This window comes from Mesoplodon mirus (assembly GCF_964341445.2).
Source record: "Mesoplodon mirus genome assembly, chromosome: 3".
Lineage (NCBI taxonomy): Eukaryota > Metazoa > Chordata > Mammalia > Artiodactyla > Ziphiidae > Mesoplodon > Mesoplodon mirus.
Genome location: NC_138978.1, coordinates 55,295,947 through 55,317,746, shown reverse-complemented (window position 1 = coordinate 55,317,746; position 21,800 = coordinate 55,295,947).

Genomic DNA, 21,800 nt, shown 5'->3' with positions numbered 1-21,800 from the left:
GGGCAAAGTTTCAGATTAAGGTCTCAGTTGCTAAATTTTAACCCAAGTACAACTGCTTAGGAACCTGAGGTCCAAGTCGGCAGAGGTAATGAGCAGGCTGCCTGGTGAAAGTGGACCTCTCAAGTCAGAAAGCTGGTTCCAGCTTGGGGTTTTCCTTAAGAATCATTCACTTCCTGCCAGGTTCACGTCCTCTGAAGCAGGGCTTCAATTTGCTACAACTGGAAAGTCATACCCTTTCTAATTCGACACAATGGATTCTTGGGAAAAAAAGGTTTCAGAAATTAAAAAAAAAATCATGCTGCTTTTCAGGTCATGTATCTAAGGGGGAAACATTCATTTTTTGCTGAAATCACATTTATGACAATATATGTCTATGGGACAGACTGTTCTTATATTCCTGATGAGACCCTGCCCAGTATGAAATACATAGAGACACTCGAGGGAGGCCCCTGAAGTCCTTGGTTTTTTCTTTTTAGGAGGATCACTTATAGCCATAGGAGAAAAATAACATGAATCAGACCTCCCTCCTCCCTTCCCCTGCCAAAAACAGAAACAAAAATTTAAAAAATTGAAAACAAAGGAATAAGAGGATTCATTTATCTAACAATAACAGCTAACATTTTTGTTTGTTTGTTACACACCACGCATGCACTGTGCTAAGACCTATAAGCTCACATTGTTTAAAAATTATGAGAAAACAGAGGCTTAGAGAGTTTAATTCACTTACTCATAGTCACACAGGAAATGCTTTTGGGTACTAGATTTATTAGTCTCTAGAGTCCATGCTCTTAAACATCGCTTATACTGTCCAAGGACAAAATATTATTTATGTGGATTGCTATGACCTAATAAAATAGGAAGAGAATGAGGTAGTAGGTAAAAGAGTGACTTACAACATCATTTCTTCATGAAGAACTGCTGCGCTGGGTGATTATACACAGCACATGGCTATCCGAGGTTGCCTTTGTTCCTCTGGATTGATCTCATGTCAACTTTCACCAAGCCCTCCAAAAGCCTAAGGGACTATATCATAATTGCCTTTGTCTTCTTAGTGGCTAGGACAGTGCTGGTCCCAAGTACATGCCCAATAAAAGTTTATTGAATGAATAAATAAATGAAATGACTCTAGGTTCTCTGAAAACACATTGACCTGTCAATGGATTATTGGTGGCAACTATTAAAATAGTGGTTAGTTTTCCCAGGCACTGAGCCAGCCTCCCCTTCCTCTCTAGTCTGCGTGTACTCGTGGCATGCATACACATTGATATTAACCTGAGTAAACCATGACTAGGTCCAGAGATAGTGCCCCATGGTGAGAGATGACACCAGGGAAAGTCATGCTACTAGCAGCTAGAGGAGCAACTCAAGGGAGACTTGCTGCTCATTTAAAAGAGCTGGCAGTGAGTGGTGGAAATTCTGAAGAGGCAAAGTCCTCATTCAAAATCTATCTTCTGAAAACACAGGGAAAGGTCCTCAACATCACTAATCATCAGGAAAATACAAATCAAATCATAAGATAACAACTCACACACATTAGGTTGACCATTATCCAAAAAAACTAGAAAGTAACAGTGTTGGTGAGGATATGGAGAATTTGGAATCTTCGTGAATTGCTGTTGGGATTGTAAAATGGTGTAGCCTCTGTGGAAGACACTATGGTGCTTCCTCAAAAAATTAAAAACAGAATTACCATATGATCCAGCAATTCCACCTCTAGGTATATACCCCAAAGAATCAAAAGTAAGGACTTAAACAGATATTTGTGCACCCATGTTCATAGCAGTATTATTTACAATAGCCAAAAGGTACAACTACCCAAATGCATATTGACAGATAAATGGATAAACCATGGCACATTCATGCAATGGAATGTTATTTTTCCTCAAAAAGAAAGGAAATTCTGTTGCGTGCTACAACATGGATAAACCCTGATAACACTATGCTCAGTGAACTAAAGCAGACACAAAAGGAAAAATATCATATGATCCTACTTAGATGAGGTACCTAGAACAGTCAAATTCATAAAAACAGAAAGTGAAATGGTGGTTACCAGGGGTTGGGGAAAGGGAAGAATGGGAAGTTATTGTTTAATGGGATTGAAGGTTTTTTTACACATTGAGTACAGTTGACTTAACAATATTATATTGGGTTCAGGTATAAAACATAGTAATTCAATATTTATTATAGATTATATTCCATACAAAGTTATAAAATATCAACTATATTCCTAGTGCTGTACATTATATCCTTGTATCTTGTTTATATTATGCTTGGTAGTTTGAACCTCTTAGTTCCCTTCACCTATTTTGCCCCTTCCCCAAACCCTTTCCCCACTGGTAATCACTAGTTTGTTCTCTGAATCTGTGAGTCAGTTTCTGGGTTGTTATAATTTTTCTTTTTTTTTTTTTTTAGTGGTTTGCAGGCCTCTCACTGTTGTGGCCTCTCCCGTTGTGGAGCGCAGGCTCCGGACGCACAGGCTCAGCGGCCATGGCTCACGGGCCCAGCCACTCCGTGGCATGTGGGATCTTCCCAGACCGGGGCACGAACCCGTGTCCCCTGCATCGGCAGGCGGACTCCCAAACACTGCGCCACCAGGGAGGCCCACATTTGTTTTATTTTTCAGATTCTACATATAAATGAAAACATATAGTATTTGTCTTTCTCTGTCTGACTTACTTCATTAAGTATGATAACCCAGGTCCATCCATGTTGTTGCAAATGGCAAAGTTTCATTCTTTTTTATGGCTGAGTAATATTCAACTATATATATGTATGTGTATGTATGCATGCATGTGTATATATATATATATATGTATATATATGTATACACACATATATATATATACTACTCATCCATATTATACCACATCTTCTTTATCCATTCATCTGTGGATGGACACTTAGGTTGCTTCCATATCATGGCTATTGTAAATAATGCTGCTAAGAACATTGGGTTGCATGTTTCTTTTTGAACAAGTGCTTTTGTTTTCTTTGGATGAATAAACAGGAGCGGAACTGCTGGATCACATAAGTTTTAGATGAGAAAGTTCTGGAGATGGATGGTGCCGATGGTTGCACAACAGTGTGAATGTACTTAATGCCACTGAATTGTACACTCAAAAAGGTTAAGATGATAATTTTCTTGTTATACATATCAAATATATTTTACCACAGTTAAAAACCCTATTATCAAGGTTAGTGGGCAGTGGGCTGGAAGTGTGAAAATAATTATAAGCTTGGGACAGGCCTAATCTTTCAGGAGACTTTAATAAATTCCCAGCATCCACTGTCATAGTAAAAGTGTACTTGGTGAGGATGCTGATGACCCCTTGGCCAGCTCCCAGGGATGGAGAAGTATGTGGCAGGTGCGTAGCCCCAAGGGCGTGGGGTTTCTGAGCCTGCTGGTAGGTCCCACCCTCTGGCACACAGGGCCATGAGTTCCCAAACTCTGTCTTGAACACCTTTTGAATTTGAGTGGGTCTGTGGTACAGAGCATAAAGTCTGGTTTAGAGAGGTGCTTCCTTTTCACCACTGCCTGTCGCTTTTACCATCATTTCCGTGCCAGGCAGAGAAATAAATACTTTCTGTCCTAGGTTGACTTAAAGGACATTGCCCTTAGGCTAGTTTCTCCCTAGTTACAATGAGGGCCTCAATACAGGACATCAGAATCAGATGCTTAATGATTTTTTGAAGACGTAGACTAATTCCTTTCATGCTAAGTGGTGCTCCATGTGATTGTTTAAGGAACCTAGAAAATGTAGGAATCTAGAACAAAGGTGCAGAATTGAATTTTGGTTAGCTCAGACCTAAATTATTAGAACTTTATTTTTTATTTTTAAACTTTATTGAAGTATAGTTGACCCCCAATGTTGTGTTAATTTCTGCTGTACAGCAAAGTGACTCAGTTATACATATATTCTTTTCGTATTCTTTTCCATTATGGTTTATCACAGGATAGTGAACATAGTTCCCTGTGCTATGCAGTAGGACCTTGTTGTTTATCCATCTTATCTAAATTATTAGACCTTCAAATCATTCAATACATGGATAATGATATTAGTCTCTTCCTGTTTGTATTGTCTTCAATATTTTACAGCATTGCTTTCACATCCACTATTGCCATTAAGATTCTCACAATAAACCTGCGAAGGAAGCAAGGCAGACATTTTGTGTAGTCTACACATGATGAAGTTGCTAGAAGTTCCTTAAGACCAGGACCTGTGTCTTGCTCCTCGGTACGTGTCCTCAGTATGTTGGCCTTTCCACATGAGCTTCGAACACAGTAGGTTTTCCATAAGTTCTTGCTGAATGACAATGAAAGTATGGAAAACTTTTCGTTAACTGCGTAAGGTTCTATAGTCACGAGAGCAGGGGCTGGAATTCCTTCTGATTTCGTTTCCTATAGCAACACCTTAATTTAAACAGCAATACTTCCTGCAAATTCCTTCTGGAGAATCTGTCCACCTGAAAGGTTAAATACATCTTAGCCAACCAGCCACTACCTTGGTGGGCTGAATGCCTCAGTGGTTTCCCTTTAAGTAAAAGATGCACATCTTGATTGGAAGCTGGCAAGGCAGCAGCATTCCTATCCAACCTCCCCAAGCCACCCTGCACCTCACAGCCCCTCCTCTGGTACTGAGCTCTCTGGTTGCCTGGCTTCTGTCACCCTTTGCTGTCCGTGTCAGGTGATTCCTTGCCTGCTTTCTAGACTAGCTGCTCTGGGCCAGACTTCCTTTATCTTGTGGTTTTCTATCGCTATCTTATCAGGCAACCCCACTCCTGTTCCATCCTTGCAGGCCTCCCTGCTGAGTCCTGAGCCTTTGGTAGCTGGGCACCCAGGCTCCCCCCCGCCCCCCCCTGCAGCCTCTGCCCCGGCCCTGGCTCACAAGGAGCTGTTTCTCTCATCCCCCTTCTCCCTTCTTTCTATCACAGCCCGCTCTGTTTCCTATTAGGGGAGCGTGCATTTTAAATGTCTCAGCAGTGTCTGTCTCTGCAGCCACAGTTCCACTGCTCCCCGCCATTCCCCCATCCCCTTCCCCAAGTCAGACACTAGAGTGGGGAGCATCAATTTACAGTTTCTGGCCAGATACCAGATGTGCTGGGTGGAAGCAAATTGTCACAGAAAATGTTTGTAATTTCAGATAAAGATCACCGCTACAGTTGTAAGGATGGACAAGAACAAAAAGAGCTACAGTTTTTATTGTTATCACGATTGATAACAGTCCCGGACAGTCTCTCTCTCTCTCTCTCTCTCTCTCTCTCTCTCTCTCTCTCTCTCATCCAATTGGAAGTGATTATAAAGTTGCTCTCTGTAGCTTCGCCAGTAGACAGCCTCCATCATGTCCTAAGGTACCACAGTAACACAGGAATTGGGGAAGGGATTTTTATTAGTTAGTGGCAAAAAGTTAGCAGGCACCAGATTTGAAAGGTGCTGGCTGGTTACCTAACACATGTACCAGGGACTGGGAGACAAGAACAATATTCTGTAATATTTAAAGTGCTTTAGATAACAGAATCTGTGGGTGGGTCTTTGAAATGTGAAATAGTTAATTTGGAGCCATATATCTCTGTTTTCCTGAAATGTGAAATAGTTAATTTGGAGCCATATATCTCTGTTTTCCAATTACTTCTTCCTTTTTTTTTTTTTTTTGCGGTACACGGTCCTCTCACTGCTGTGGCCTCTCCCGCCGCGGAGCACAGACTCCGGACGCGCAGGCTCAGCAGCCATGGCTCACGGGCCCAGCTGCTCCACGGCATGTGGGATCTTCGCGGACGAGGGCACGAACCCGTGTCCCCTGCATCGGCAGGCGGACTCTCAACCACTGCACCACCAGGGAAGCCCTCCATTTTTCTTTTAGTCTTCTCTTTTCTTCCCTGATGAGTGGGAAATGAGTGAACCAACCCAAACATTCACACATGCTCAGTCAACCCTGGGACTCTACTGGGACCCAAGAAAGAAGGTTGATGATCTGGTAAACTAATTCACTCACATGGGACACATGGGCCCATTCATGGCATTTCAGCCATGTGATATCTTGAAATAGAAAGAATTTAGATTCTGCACCTCAGATTATAGTGTGTAGGTGACTACCTACCCCACCTGTGTGTGATGAGTGAGAAAATAACATGAACAAGCTAAAATGGCAGATTATTTAGTTTTTACTGCCATGGGACTCAAAATGAAAGAGGTAGGGAGACAAGAAGGTCAAATAGAGTAATTGCCCAATTTTTAGGAGGGGAGTTTTGGGCACCTTCAACTGAGAACTGTGATGGTCAGGAGAGGTATGGCACATTCTCAAGTCCTTGCAGACAATGGTAAAGGGAAAGAACAGTATTTGGAAAGGAGCATGATGTGGTGGTAAAGAGATCTATAGTCCTCACTGATACCAAAGCCCATCATCGCAGGCACTCAATACATGAATGAAGGAGGGAAGGAAGAAGTGAATGATCACTTAGTCCACCACTGTATCATAGCACATAAAGCATAGCATAGTGGGGGGTAGAGAAGAGTTAGATCATCAGCCTAAGTAGATGAGAGATTACAACACTTGTCATAAGTTTTACAGAGATTGTTGTAGCTTAAATTCATATTTGTGAGTCGTATTTCAAGTTAGCTCATTGCAGACTCCATTTAATCCACAGGACCGGTTGTAACAAGAGAATTCATTCAAAAGCAAAATAAACACCTTATTATTCTGAATTCTAAATTAAGTGGAAATGTGCAATTTTCTCTTGCTTTGTAATTATTATAATAGGATAATAGGCAGCCATAAGGACAGAAATTGAAATCAGAGTTTTTTTTCAAAAGTGTTACTTGGTATATCAAAATGAACAGGGAAGACATTTCAAAGCATGCCTGCTTGTTCCTGCCTGGTCTGAATCTGGGGCCTCAGGATGTTTGTTGAAGGAAATCTCCAACTATCAGGTGTGCTGATAACATCCTGTTTTAGAACCACTTTTAGGGGGTTAGTCCCCAGTTCAGGTTCAAAAGAAGGACCATGGGATTTGGGACCATCTTGGAGTAGTTTTATGACATGGAACAATTTATTAACTCTTTGAAGCCTCAGTTCTTTTGTTTGGAAAATGGGGATAACCACACCTATGTTTGAAAGAGTGTAGGTCCATGTGTTTGAAAATGTCAGGTCAGTGCCTGGCACAGAGTATAGTGCTCAATCAATGCAAAATTCCTCTAAATTTAAAGTCATAAATTTATGTTTGGAACAATGTTTCTAAATTTAAAGACATAGACTTATGTTTGGAACAATGCCTGTGAGCTCTGTAAATCTTCAGGCATTAAATAAAGATTCAGCATAATGTTCTGATGAGGCAGAAAAGTATGCTATTATATTTTAGAAGAAATCTTAGCCCCCAGAGTGGGAACCAAAAGGGTTAACTGTCAGCTAACTAGAAAGTAAAATCAAGTACACCACCACTTCTCCAAAAATACTGATTGTAGACTTGATGAGTGCCCAGAAGATCAACCAAAGGGAACAATTTGGTTCAAGAAAGGTCTATAAATAATATTAAAGTTCTCCAGATTTTACCCTTTCCAAGCCTGGAGTGTGCCCTTCTTTTTAGAAAAGAGAAGTCAGTGCTTTAAGGGTTGAACTTGCAAAGCAAGTACATTTTCAACGGGAAGGGTGGGTGGGGAAGAAGGTTCATTTAAAGAAACTCTTCAACCCTTTGTTTCTTTTCACAGCAGTCTCCTTAGAGACCTTATAATTGACTGGTTGGTTTAAAGACTGAAGAGTACAGGGGGATGGAGCCCAGAAACTTCCAATGAAACTTCCACTCATTAAATACCAACTGAAAATGAAGAGTATTTCCTTAACATTCTCTGTCCTCTAACTACCCCATCAGCTTATCTCTTGCCAAGTCCTTGAACTCTTGCTCTAATCACATTGGATGCTTTTTCCACTCTTCTTTCATCTTAACGCTTCTACACGTTCTGTTTTCTTCTCTACCATGTTCCCACTTCTGTCCGGTGAATTTCTGTTTGGTCTTCATGACTCGTCTCACATCCCTCTCTTCTTAAGTGTTCTCTGATAGTCCCCAGACTGGGTTTTTGGCTTCTTTTTCAGTATCCTGTGCATTGAACTGTAATGGTCTGTTCTCTTGTCTGTGTCCCCTACTAGAAGGTAACTGGCATATCATAATCATTCAATAAACATTTACAAAATTCATTTATTCTACAAATATTTATTAAACATCTACTGTGTTCCAAGCCCTTTTCTAGATATAAGAGATGTAGCAGTCAAGCAGATTGTGTTCCTGATTTTCTAAAGCTTTTATTTTAGTAGGGATAGACAGACACTAAATAAATGGTGAAAAATGTGAGGAAGAAAAATAAAATTGGTAAGGAGGAAAGGAAATATGTTTTTGTATGTGCAGTAGAGCTAATCTAGCTAGGGTGGTCAGGGAAGGCACATGTCTCATGGCATTTGAGCAGGAATCTCAAAGAATTAAGGAAACACATTCAGTGGCTATCTGGAGGAAAAACATTCTGGGCAGAGGGAAAAGCAAGCGCAAAGGCCCTGAGGCAAGTGTGTACTTGTCCTGATGACAGAATAGCAAGGAGGGTGGTATGGCTGTGCAGAGTAGTGAGTGAGAATTGTAGCTGGACGTGAGGTCAGTCAGAGAGGGGATGTGAGGTGTCCAACTGGCCTCTGTGCCCACAGTCTTAGCTCCTTTCCATCCATCCTCCACAGAGCAGCCGGAGCAATTGTTCAAAACCTAAATCTCAGCATGTCACTTTCCCCTTTAAAAATTTAAAATGATTCCTCAGCACTTACAAACCATCTTCAGATGCATGCCAATGCAAATCTCTCAGACCTGTCACACCCCCTGTGTGCCTCATGCTGGCCACACTGAATGAACCACTCTTGCAATACCCAGGTTTGTTTCCCTCATCTGGGATTGTGTGTGTTGTTTTTCCTCTACCCACAAGGCCACTTGGGGTCCACTACCCCCAAGGCAAAATTCATATAGCTCATCAGCCTTCAAAATTCAGCAGTAATTGCCACTTGTTCTCGGAAGTTTTTCCAGACTTTGAACTTTCTTTTAACCCTCTCCCCAGCCTTTACTTACCCTAAACCTAAGCCTAAAACTAAGCTGGACCCAAACCTTAGCCCTACACTAAATGCAGCTTCAACTGCCATGCTAATAGTAACCCTAACTTGAACCTAATCCTAAACCTAGCTTAAACTCCATCCCAAACCTCACCCCTGACCTCAACCCTGACTCTGAATTGGCCAGCCAAGGATCCCTTTCCTGAAATTCAATGCACGTGGCTCTTGAGAAGAAGGCAGTATGTGAGAATCAGCATTCCATACTGAGCTCGCTCCCAGTGAGGAAGTGCTCCTGTTGACTTACCAGGATGTGCAGCTTCTCTAGTTTGAAAGAAATCCACCTGTACCTTTTATTTGTGATTTGAAAACATTTGGTAAATTACCAAATCTCTTTGTGTCTCAACAAAGTCATCCATAAAATGAAGAAAATTAAATTTATGTTACAGATTTCCAATGAATACAACATGATCCAAGTACCAAAGAACACGATAGGCCCTGGGAAGGTTATGAGTTGGCCTCCTCCAGGATCCTGGGTTTTCTCTGAGGCCTCAGTCTCTTCTGATACCTCTTAGGAGTCCCTACCCTCAGTGAGCAATGTATCTTCCACGTTAGAAACCTAATACATTTTATTTGCTGATAATGTTATCCTTGAAACTTGGTGTAAAAATACCTCATTCTAATGAAGAAGATGGTAATCTTCATCTCTTACATTTATGTAGAAATTTGAAGTAAAAACATTTATTCTCTGCTATTTAAATTCCAATAAATTCCAACAAAGCAACAAACAAACTACTGCAATACTTTAGGATTTTGACATGAATGGCATTGAAGCTAAAGTTAATTTGGGAGAAAACTATTATATTTGCAATTTTAGGACATAGCATGTTATAGCCCCACACTGGGGATATATTTATAAAATCTTCTTGGTAATGATTTATAGTTTATTCATTTAGGTTGTACATACTACTTGTTGGGGTTACTTCTAGGTGTTTCATGATTTTGTTTTTGTTACTATGGGGAATGGAGTTGTTTCCCATTATGTCTTTTATCTGCCATTGTTGTATATAATTAGCTTGTGGCCATAACTTAAGTAATCTATCTTTTAATTGCAACAGTTTTTCATTTGGTTCTTTTGGATTCTCTAAGTATTTAATTAGGTCACCTGAAAATAACAATGCTTTTATCTTCCTTCAATAATTATACCTTGTATTTCTGTTTCATATCTTTTGAACTGGTCACAACTTCCAGGACAGCATTAAAGAATAATGATAATTTGGGGCTTCCTTACGGTGCTACTGATTTTAATGGGAATGCTTCTTGTTTTGCCATTAAGTATGTTGTTGACTATTCTTTGATATTATTTTCTAGCATCATTACACATGGCTAGACATAAAGCCTGTGCAATTTCTATTTTTAGACTTTATCATTGTGTGTGTGTGTGCATGTCCATGCACCTGCATGACATCATACATTTTTGCAGTGCTTTCATGAGTGCTTTTAAGGACAGCATATACTGAGTTTGTAAGATGTCAACATTGTCTAGTGGACTTAATATTATTAATTATATTTATTTAAATTCTCCATATTATTATTTCTGGCTTGTCTAATTGAGCTAGAAAGAGTGGATAAATCTGTGTTAAAATTATATATACAAATTGTGTTCTTGTCAGTTTCTCCTTAATTTTCTGAGCACTTTGCTTTATATCATTTGATATTAGGTTAATTGCTGCATAAAGGGATTAATTACTACTGTACATTCATTATGCTATTTTCCAGTCTGTAAACATAAATAAGTAATCTATTTTTCCCTATTTAATTACTTTTGCCTTGAAGCCTACTTTGTCAGAAATTAATACCACCTCTCCTATTTTTAAGTTTACCCTATTTAATAACTATTTGCCTATCCTTTTATTTTAACATGGACATTTTTGTCTTAGATATGTCTCTTAGAGGCAGCAGATATTTGGATTTAATTTTTTTATTCCAGTCTGAAAATCTTTGTTTTCTAATAGTTGGATTTAACCACATATAGTTATTGTTGTACAGATGGCTTTGTTAACTTCTGTCATTCTGTTATACATAATTTATTTTCTTTTTAATTTTTTGCTATTTCTTTTGCTTTTGGGCCTTGAAAATATGGAATTTTGTGTGTTTTTTGTTTCCTTAGTAATTGAGAATGTGTCTATTCTCTTTTCAACCTAACTTGTAATTTCCAAAAACCAGACTTTGGTTTATATTTTTCTAATTCTCAGAGTCAACAATTTGAAGTCTAAATAGAATTTAGAGTCTCTTCTATGTGAGATCAGGCCTTTAGTGAATTTCTATTCCTCTCCCACCTGATTTTATAATCTTTTTCCCATCCTGAACAGCAGGTGAGCTAGGTAGGCTCTCTCATTGATCTTTGCCTGGAATATAGTAAACTTGGCTCAGTCTATAAATGCCTCTAGTTCACAAAGTTTTTTTTTTTTTTCTGTTATGTCTTTGATTATTGCTTCCTTTTGCTGTCCAATTGCCCTCTCTCTTTGGGAATACCTGTGTAATCCTGGACTTGGATCTTCAGTTTCTGGGATAGGTGTCATTCTCTGTCATATGAGTTTTACATTTTGCATGATTTGCGTGTGTCTGGGAGAGTTATTCAAAGTTTGACTTTGAAATTACTGGATCAATTTTCACAGTATTAATTCTGCTTTGCAGCAGACTTAACACTGCTAATTTTCTCGAATTACTGCCTGATTTTGTCAATCTCTTTTAAAATTTTATCCTCCAGTTTTTTTATCTTTATTCCTCCAGCTTTTATTTCATCATATATTTTCTTTCTAATGGCTTTCTACTATTGTCTTAGAGAGCAGACATTGTTCCATCTTTTTTCTCTCTGTTTCTGTCCTTTATGGTTTTCAGATGTTTTTTTCTTCCGAGTGTCCCTTTGCTCTTGCTCAGCAGCATTTAATGCTTTCTGTTTTGTATGTTCTTTTTATTTATCCATCTTCAGATAGGAAGAGACCTATCTGGATCTGGTTTTTTACATATAAGGTAAATGTATTGCTCTAGGCACCACTTGCTCTCCAACTGTGCTCCACTGAAATCCTCTTCCCACATCTATAATTGTATATCAGATTGATGTCCTGGCCTGACTTACAGTGTATTTGCATCTTTCTGCTATTTTGCTGGTCTGTGATAAGAAGTATTTCTTATCCGAATGGCTGACTTCCTAATATTCAGAGCAGATGAAATACATAAAAGCACAATTCCCAGCATGCAAGGACACTGCAGCTTTCTCCATTTCTTCCCCTGTCTTTTGAGTTTTACCAATGGGACCACACTTCCAAGGATGCATTGTATCACTACCAGCTTCCCCCCAACTCCTACTCAATTGTTTTGCGGTAGTTACATTATCTCAACGAGTGTAGAAATATTAGTGGCAAAAGAGGAACTGCTATCTCCACGTGTTGTAGAATTTGAGTTTCTGAATGAGTAGAAAGAGGTGTGGAAAGTGACCAAAGATCTTCCTACCTATTGTCATGTACTCGTGGGACTTCTATTTTTGAAGCATAGCAGTCATGGGCCACTAATTGTACATTTCTATTCAATGTCATAGATGTGTAGTTAGTGGAACTTCCTACCAGAAATGTCAGTGGGAAATTTCTTAGTACCAGTTGTCAGTATTTTTAAGAAGTCTTGCCTTCTTTGGTATCTTAAGTATTGGAACATTGGCAAGGATTGCATTAGGGACTCCTAGTTAGAAGCCCTTTTAAACCAGAGCTTTCCAATTCTTTCCACTGACTCACCACCAAGAGGGTTCATAAAGGGGCTTAATTATTATGTTTTCCAGAAGGTCTTTAGTGTTGCAACCTTGAACCCTGGATCTCAATGCCAACTTTGTGGTTATTATTCCCTATGTGGAAAAATATTAATATGATTAATAGCTAATACAAAGTTTAAACAGCAAACATTAATGTAACAACACATTAAATTACACACTATAGTCAGGTGGTTGAGAACACGAGTTTTGGATGAGCATTCAAATCCCAGATCAATCACTTCCTGACTTTTGGAATTAAATTTAGGTAAGTTACTTAACATCTCAGTTTATAATCTGTAAAATGGGAATATTACACAGGGCTATTGTAGGAACAAAGTTATATAAGACAAGTAAAGTAGTTGGTAGAGGGACTGACATAGGGATGTACTCAATACATGTTGTCTATTATTATTATTTTTATTATATTAAAAATATATTTTATAACATTTTATTATTATTATATTTTAAAAACTATACTCTTATAGTTTCCTAATATACTTTTCTTAAATAAAGAGACAGTTACTGTTTTTTTTTTTTTTTTTTTACCGTGGCCTGCAGTAATAGATAAAACTCATGAGTTAGTTGTACACAGGCCATGGTTCTCTCTATCAGGGGAATAAAAGGTCACTGATATTCCACAGAAACTGCTGCATAGAGGTTGTTAAGTTGAATTGAACATGTGACAATTCCAAGTGTAGAAACATGTTTGTAATTCAGCATGGATTTAAGTGACACAGCAATTCTTCTGTGGGCCTCTCTCATTAAATATCTTGGGAAATGGAATTATATTAAGAAGAGGAGCACATTTGCTTGCATGAAATTTTATCACAAAACGTGTTATTTCCACAGCATGGGATAAGGTTATCATTAGTAGGATGTTCTTTCATGTATTCTCTCTGTTTCTGAGGCATCTAAACCACATGGTCCTTGTGTTGCCCAAACTGAGTTGATAGGGCAGGTAATCGAACACATGAGGGGAGCAATTTCTTTGCCTCTAAATCCAAATGTACCATCTTGGAAGAATGAGTCTGTTAGATATTGTTTGACTGCCTTATCTTCCCACACTCCTGAATATTGATCTCCTAAAAAGCAATAGCTAACATGATGATGATGATAGTCACAACAAAAATAATTACAATCTATTTTATTTATTTATTTATTTTTTTGTGGTACGTGGGCCTCTCACTGTTGTGGCCTCTCCTGTTGCGGAACACAGGCTCCGGACGCAACAGGCTCAGCGGCCATGGCTCACGGGCCCAGCTGCTCCGCGGCATGTGGGATCTTCCCGGACTGGGGCACAAACCTGAGTCCCCTGCATCGGCAGGTGGACTCCCAAGCACTGCGCCACCAGGGAAGCCCAATAATTACAATCTTAATGATGGCTGATGTTTATTCTGTGTATAACATGTGTCAAGGCACTGTTCTCAATGGTTTATACAGATTACATAATTTAATCCTAATAGCAATCCACGATGCAGGTATTATCATTTGTCCCACTTTGCAGATGAACAGATTAGGCAATTTGCCTGAGGTCACACTGATGAGAAGCTGCGGAGGAGGGATTAGATATAGGCATTCTCATTCTAGAAAGCATGTTCTTAAACTAAACTGTCTCTATACTTACATGTACGTTCAGTTATCAACTACTTGAAGTCACTGTTGAGTAGGTGTGTTGAACCCCACTCTCATAAGAGAAGATATAGAAAAGGCCATGAAAATTTTGGTTGAATGTGTTTATTTGGAACTTGTGTTTCTTAGGTTTGTCAATAGTGGTGTATTACATATCTTTTGCACTTTATAATTTTCAGAGAAACTTTTCCACCTGCTGATTTATTTTATCCCCAAAACAACCCTGTGAACCATGTGAGGATGATATTATTATTCTAAAGATGATGAAGGTGACAACCAGAGAGATTAAGGGGCTTTCTAAAGGCCACATAGATTATTAGAGGAAGATTTGGGATTATCTATAATAATGATAGTAATAATAAACCATTTACTAAATATTTACTGTACGCAAAGCACCATGCTAATCACATCAACATCATTAACTCATTTAACCCTCAACAATCAAAGATGTGAAATGACATGGCCAAGTTTCACCCCTAAGACATGACAGAGCCAGGAATCAAGCCTAGGTTGAGGCTCTCAGCTCTTAATTTAAGTCTCCACTTCTCTAATGAGTTTTCTTTAAAGGACATTCTATCTACTTTTAAATACCTTTCTGTATGTGCAAAATATTAATTATGATAATAATAATTAAGACTATGTCAGTGCTCTCTGTGGAGGGCACTGTACCATCCATTTGCTCATTGAATGAAGTTTTGACTTACCACCTACCATGTGCCAGGTACTGTTCTGGGTACAAGAAAACATATATGAGCAAAGCATTATCCTTCATGGAGCTTACAGTCTTTTTGGAGAAACAGAAAGTAATCAAATAATCACATACATTTATGACTATAAACAGTGCCCTGCTGGAAAGTCTGGAGTCTTCTGAGAGTCCATCAGTAGAGTTCTCTGACACTCTCTGGGGACAAGGATAGCTTCCTGACAAAGCCATGTTTGTATTGAGAGTGGTAGGTGTGGAAATGTTAACTATAAGAGAATGTGTTCTAGGGAAAGGAGAAGACTCTTTGTAGGATCTGATATTTTGGGGATTTTGAGGAACTAAAAGAAGGTTAACCAACTAGCTGGAGTATGTTTAGGGAGAAGAATGGCCCCAGACACGCTTGGAGAGGCAATGCCATGCAGTCCTTATTAAGGACTTTCCCTTTATCTAAGAGAAAGGGTAATCCATTGAAATCACAGATTACTTGTGTTTGAAAAGATCCTGTCACCTTAAGTGTTAAGAATAAATTACAAGGGGCAAACATGCACACAATAAGACCAGTTAGGAGGCTTCTGTGGCAATATGGGCTAGACAAGGTGGTAGCTTGGACTGCAGGAGGGTGGTGGGGATGGATTTAGAAACTATTTAAGGTGGCAAATTCAACGGGATTTACTTTGCGTTAGATACATGGAGTAAACAAGAAGAAGGTGTTAGAATGCCTCCCAGGTTTCTGGCTTGTGCAAAATGCCTTGTTTCATTTAATGCTCACAACAGCACTATGATGATTATACTTCCAAGTTTCAGGAACCTGATTCAGAATTTTTTAGTCACTATCCATAGTCATACCATCCATCCAAAGCAGAGCCAAGATTCACTCAGGTCCATCTGAATCTTAAATCTGTGCTCTTGACTGCTATGCTACACTGGGGGATGGTAGAACCACAGGACCCATTATAGGAAAGGGAACCTTAAAAACAGCAGTTAAGTATGGAAGTTAGTGGGCATCACTCAACTTTGAAAATATGCACATCCTTAAAGCCCAAGCTCCCGTGAAATCCATGCATGTTTGCAGCTGGTGCTACTTCTATTTTCATGACATCAATGGGAACAGGAGTAATATCTTTAGTATGTATGATTTTGTTAAACATCATTTTTATAAATAAAAAATACATGTTCATTATAGAAAAATAAAAAAAATACAAACAGAAAGAAAAACAATGAAAATCTCCTATAATCCTCAGAGTGGGTAGAAAATGCTTGCTTTTAATTAAACAATGATTAACCACCACAGGTATTTAGTAGAAAGATCTCTAGAGACCCCAGTTCTCAATCCAGACTTTTCTGATGATTTTGACCTCTGGGGTACTTTAGACTGTGGGGCTTCCCCTTCTCCTTTGTAAAATGGAGTGAAACTATCTTGCCACTTAACGATCACAGTCTTTTTTTGAGCCTGAGTGTGGCAGTGCTGGGTGAATTGATGTCACTACAGTGTAGGACTATTCAATGATTTAATTGGCTTCTTCACTTCTACTCTGTTTCCTCATTGGTGGAGTGGAGGTAATGATACTGGTGTCACAGGAGGTTTTGAGGATTAGCTCACACGTGTGCAGAGTGCTTGCTGGGCCCAGTCCCTGGGCATGGCAAGCAGTGAACACACAGCAGTGAAAAACCTCCACAAAACCATGGTCAGGCAGCAGTGCTGAATGATGGCCCGTGCTCGGGGTCGGGGGCAGCAGAGTCAGGGAAGTCCCACTAGTCCTAACTGCTCTCACTCCACTAGCTGCTGGCTGAGCTGCACAGAAGCCCTTTCTTGGGGTACTTGCCACAGGCTTTTTATCTCTTTTACTGGAGATAAAAAGAACTGTAAGACCTAGACTTCATTCTTAAGGAACAAGCCACATAGTGCAGCTTGATAGTAAACAGAAAAATGCCAACACAATTTCATCAATGTCCTAATACTATGAGCAACAGGCTGTGGGACGAGGAGAGGGTGGAGAAGTGACTCATTGTGCCTCTGGGGACCTGGGAAGGCTTCATCTGTCCTGGACCTGGCAGGAGGGTAGAATTTGCTGGGTAGAGAAAAAGGGCATGAAAACCCTCTTGTGTGCTAGTGAAGAATCCTTTTCTGGAACACCCATGAGAGCCTACAGATGCCAAGGCCACTCTGAGAAATCTGGGGCTAGAGCAGAGGGAATTGGGGTGAGCAGGTGAGGCTCAGCAAGCATGTCTAGTGCAACCACCTAGCTCCCATCTCTGCATCCGCTCCACATCCTCCCATATCTCCTAGCTCCCCTTTCTGCTAACTGCCTTTCCTACTTGAGGGCCCCTCCCCCTATTTTGGATACTTACAGGGTCCTCTGCTTCCCCTCCTCCATCCACAAAAGCCTGCCAGGAGAAAAGAATCAGATGTGAATGGCTGAACCTGCAGTGTAGTTTATGTGGTTTACGTTGCTGTGATCTTTTCCCAGGGGTATTTGCCTTTAAGTTCCTTGCTTTTTGTGGAATGAAACACTTTGATACTGGAATCCCACTCTATCTTCTGATCCACAGTCTGTGCTCAATCACTTAGGTCCCTGGATAGCGGGTGCGTTTTGTTTGGTTAGTGTAGTGTCGTTTTCACTGTTGTTTAGTGGTAAATAGGTATCACTCTCCAGTTTCTCACAGACACCAACATCCCCTACTAATTTATTACATACTCATTGTCTTACTCTTGGCTGACCCGCCTGGTCTGAAGATATTTGTGTATGTGGCCCCCTGTATGAAGCTTTGTTATTTCTTGACTTTTCAATTGAGAAATTACATCAGCCCCTCCTATAGTAATTTCCCCCTCAGTTCCTTCCTTTCTTAGGAAGTTCTACCAACAATGCTGTATCGATTTGTACCCCAGGGTTGGGCAATGAATTACAATTGCGTCAGGATTCTTAGTGAAGAGTCCAGACTTTAGCACCTGTTACTAAGTTGTTTCTCACACGCTTACAAAAATGAGAATTGAGGCTGCTGTTTTTCTTAAAATAAAACACAACAGAAAAATTTATCATGATTTTAATTGATTCTTAAATGAACGGGTGAGATCAATTATTTAGCCCACAAAGTTTAGCTTTTCAACATGTGAAGGGAGCTTATCAAACCCAGCTGCTAAGGCATTTCATCAGCAGACTAGAGTCGTGGGTCTCGGGGGGAGAGGGTGGCTGAGGATGATTTGGGGGTGGGGGGAGGCGGACGGGGCCATCCCCAGAAGAGTGTTCTCAACCTTCGATGAGTATGGACTTTGTCTACACCTAGGTCACATGCGGAGTTGGTGCGCCTACTGAGGAGAGAAGCGTCAGCTGCATTCATTGAATGTCTGATTCAGCTCACAAGCGCTGACTCTCTGTTATGACACCTCCACCAACCCTCTGGGGTGCTGCGACCTGGTAGAGGGCTGCTCTGCCCAGGATCATGCTTCCCCACCTCTGACCTGGTCATTATTCCCTATTATCATCCATTTCAAACAGTCAGCAGGGCAATAGCATGTGTGCATCAAGGATCACAAAAGAAACTTGGATTATGAGGAATAGAAAAATCTGCCCAACATGTGGCACCATTAAAGAACTCTGGCTGAGACGTATTGTTTGTAGTCAGCAGTTGTCTGGAAAATAGATGTTTACTTACAGGGAGTGTATTAAGATCTTTACCATTAGGCAATATATATCCTGCATTGTACCTTCTCTTACAGAAAACTATGGTGGAATAAACATTTAATTAGCGATTCTTGTGTTAAGGAAAAATATTAACCAGCAATACTGATCTATGTTGGTGTTTCTGCTTATTAAAGACAGACAGAGAGAGAGAGAGAGAGAGAGAGAGAGAGAGAGAGAGAGAGAGAGAGAAGCACCAGGAACATTTCTTTGGAAGGATGGCTTTTTTAAAAATGGTACGTTCCATTTAAAACTGCAAGTGAAATATTCGCTAAATATAGATTACATTACTTAGAGAAAAAAAATGTCCCTAATATTCAGCAAGAACTTAAACACACTGGGTTTCCCTGAGCCATCCATCTGCCGATGAAAAGGTGTATTTTAATAAGACTAAGTGTATTCGTTGCATCAGACTCTCATGTCTCTCATGAGTTTCTTTAGTCTGTGATGATACAAAATATTTCTGTTGCATAATAGGAAATTTTTTTTGCACAACTCTTTCAGAACAGGGACTGGGCATCATAAGACCCGTGTCCTATCTTGTTTTTGACACATTGTAATTTCTCTGCCTCTGTTTTCTTAGCAAACAGACTTGTGCCTCCCCAATACCATCGAACAAATGGATGGATGATCCTAATTCTGTAAAGTTCTGAATTCCATTACCTTCTAGTGCTAAAAGAATTGACTTGTTCATGACAAGTTTGGTCCAAGATGAAGCTGGAGGGCGTACAGTCTGAGCAGCTCATTCTAGGTGTGTGCCCATCCTTGGGCAGTGTGCCACCTTTCCTAAGTCTTGATTCCCTTGTAAGTAAAGTGGGGGCAATAGCACTTCATAATTTGTGGTGAGGATTAAATGAAAAAAATATACGTAAAGCACCTAGGACAGATTTTAGCAGACAGTTTGTACTCAATCAATGCTAGCTGTTAGGATGAAATTTTCAGTTAGGTAAGAGAGGTTGGCCTAGAGCCTTTAAAACTTGAATGATGGCATCTGGCAGAAGCAGCAGCTGATTCTCTTCCCCGCTCTGCCCCAGGCTCTCAGTAGGGGCTCAGTACATATTTGGTCAATGAATGAAGGACCACCAGAACAAGCTCCTAAATTTTAACTCCTAGACCTACCAGTCTAAATGACCAACTCATTTGACCAGATCACATATTCCACAGTTTTACATCTATTTTTCTCTGTAGAACCCACCATTTCAATCAGAAGCAGGAAAAACTGTTAGATATTATTCTGGAGCTTTCTTAAGCCAAATCGACAAATATTTATTGAGGGCAAGACAGGTGAGCAGAGTGGAGTCAGGAGAAAGAATTCTCAGCATGGTTTCTAGAACACAGCTCTGCAAATATAAATGACATGGTCAAAATCGAGGTCAGTGGTTTATTCTTATTTATTTTCAAATTTAAATGATCCAATGGCATGAGATGAATCCTAACCCTCTTGCCCTGATTTACTATTTCATTCCCTACCAAACACTCATTTCACAATATAAGATCACCTGGAACATTCAGACCTGCTGTCCCAGTAAGAGAGAGTCCTTCCTCAGTTGGTGCCAAGGGGATCTCAAAACGGGAAGCTTCTTAGATTAACTCTCTCAATATCCTTCTCTACTCACTCAATAATATGGGTGTTGGGAATTTGGAGCAGAACTAAGGAGAGATGAACTGCATAAGGGACCACCAACTATTTTCCACTTCCAAAAGAGTACATCTTGCTTTCCTTATAGTATCTCCCTATTTGCTTGGCTTCACCGAACTGTTTTAATGAGAAAGTTTCAAGAATATCCTGGGATTATAGTCTTTGAATGAACTTTCATACCCATAGTATAAGCCCCTTTGGTTTAAAACTATCCCACTTAAAGGCATCTACTTATAACTACCAGCTGCTGGCTCTTTTCTCTTCATACTCATGAATGCACACACAGACACATATAGTACGCACGTGTACACACACACATGTACGCGCACACACACTCCCTCATATGCACTGTATATATGTAAACATCCAGAAGGAACAATGCATTGTAAAAATTGTCCTGTTGAGTTTGTAATCCAGTGAGAGTTACTGAGTGCTGATAAGTAAAGGAAGTTCAACCAGACAGTTTAATCCTCCAATTTCCTGTCTTCTAATCAGCCCCTGATTCTTTTGGTTTTAAATTAGAAACATTCCTGACGATATTTGGGACAGGTGAAGGAAAATCAACTAGAAAATAAGTAAGGACAAAGCACTTATTTTACTGTTTAAAGTTCATAGGAGAAATATGAGCATAATAACAGGAAATCAAGATCTTAAAAAAGATAGTAGAAGTACATAGGCCAGCTTAAGTAACCAGTCACATTTCTGGATGAAGTACATTTGGATCATAATTTGATTTAAAGAAAAAAATAGGAACATAGCTTAATGTATCTGTTTCTCCCTAAGTATAGTAAACGGTACTTTGAAAAATGTATAAGACTAACCAAAAAGGAAATGGTAAGGATAATTTCTTAATGTATGTATGAGAAAAAAATTCTACTTCATTCAATTGATAATACTGTGAGAAAATAATGTTTGGCGTGTACAGAAACCCTTGACGTTAATGCATATTCTTAGATATTAATAGAGTCGCACATATTTATAATGGTGGATAAAAATAAGACAATCGTGCATTTAAAAATAAGCTCACATAGAGTGTGTAAATGCTTGAAATAGCACGTGTGTACATCTGTTAATCTGTTAATCATGGACACTTTCTTTTGAAAAAATACTGGATGCTGAGAATATGATAAGATTTATTATTTACTGAATTCCCTCATTTTAATTCTTTTCATTTATAGCCATTGTAGTGAATTCCAAGTTATTTTAATCATCATCATGAAAGACCTAGAACAGATGCAGAGAAAAATTTTCATTAGGCAATGTCTTCTGAGGAATATAGAAGCCA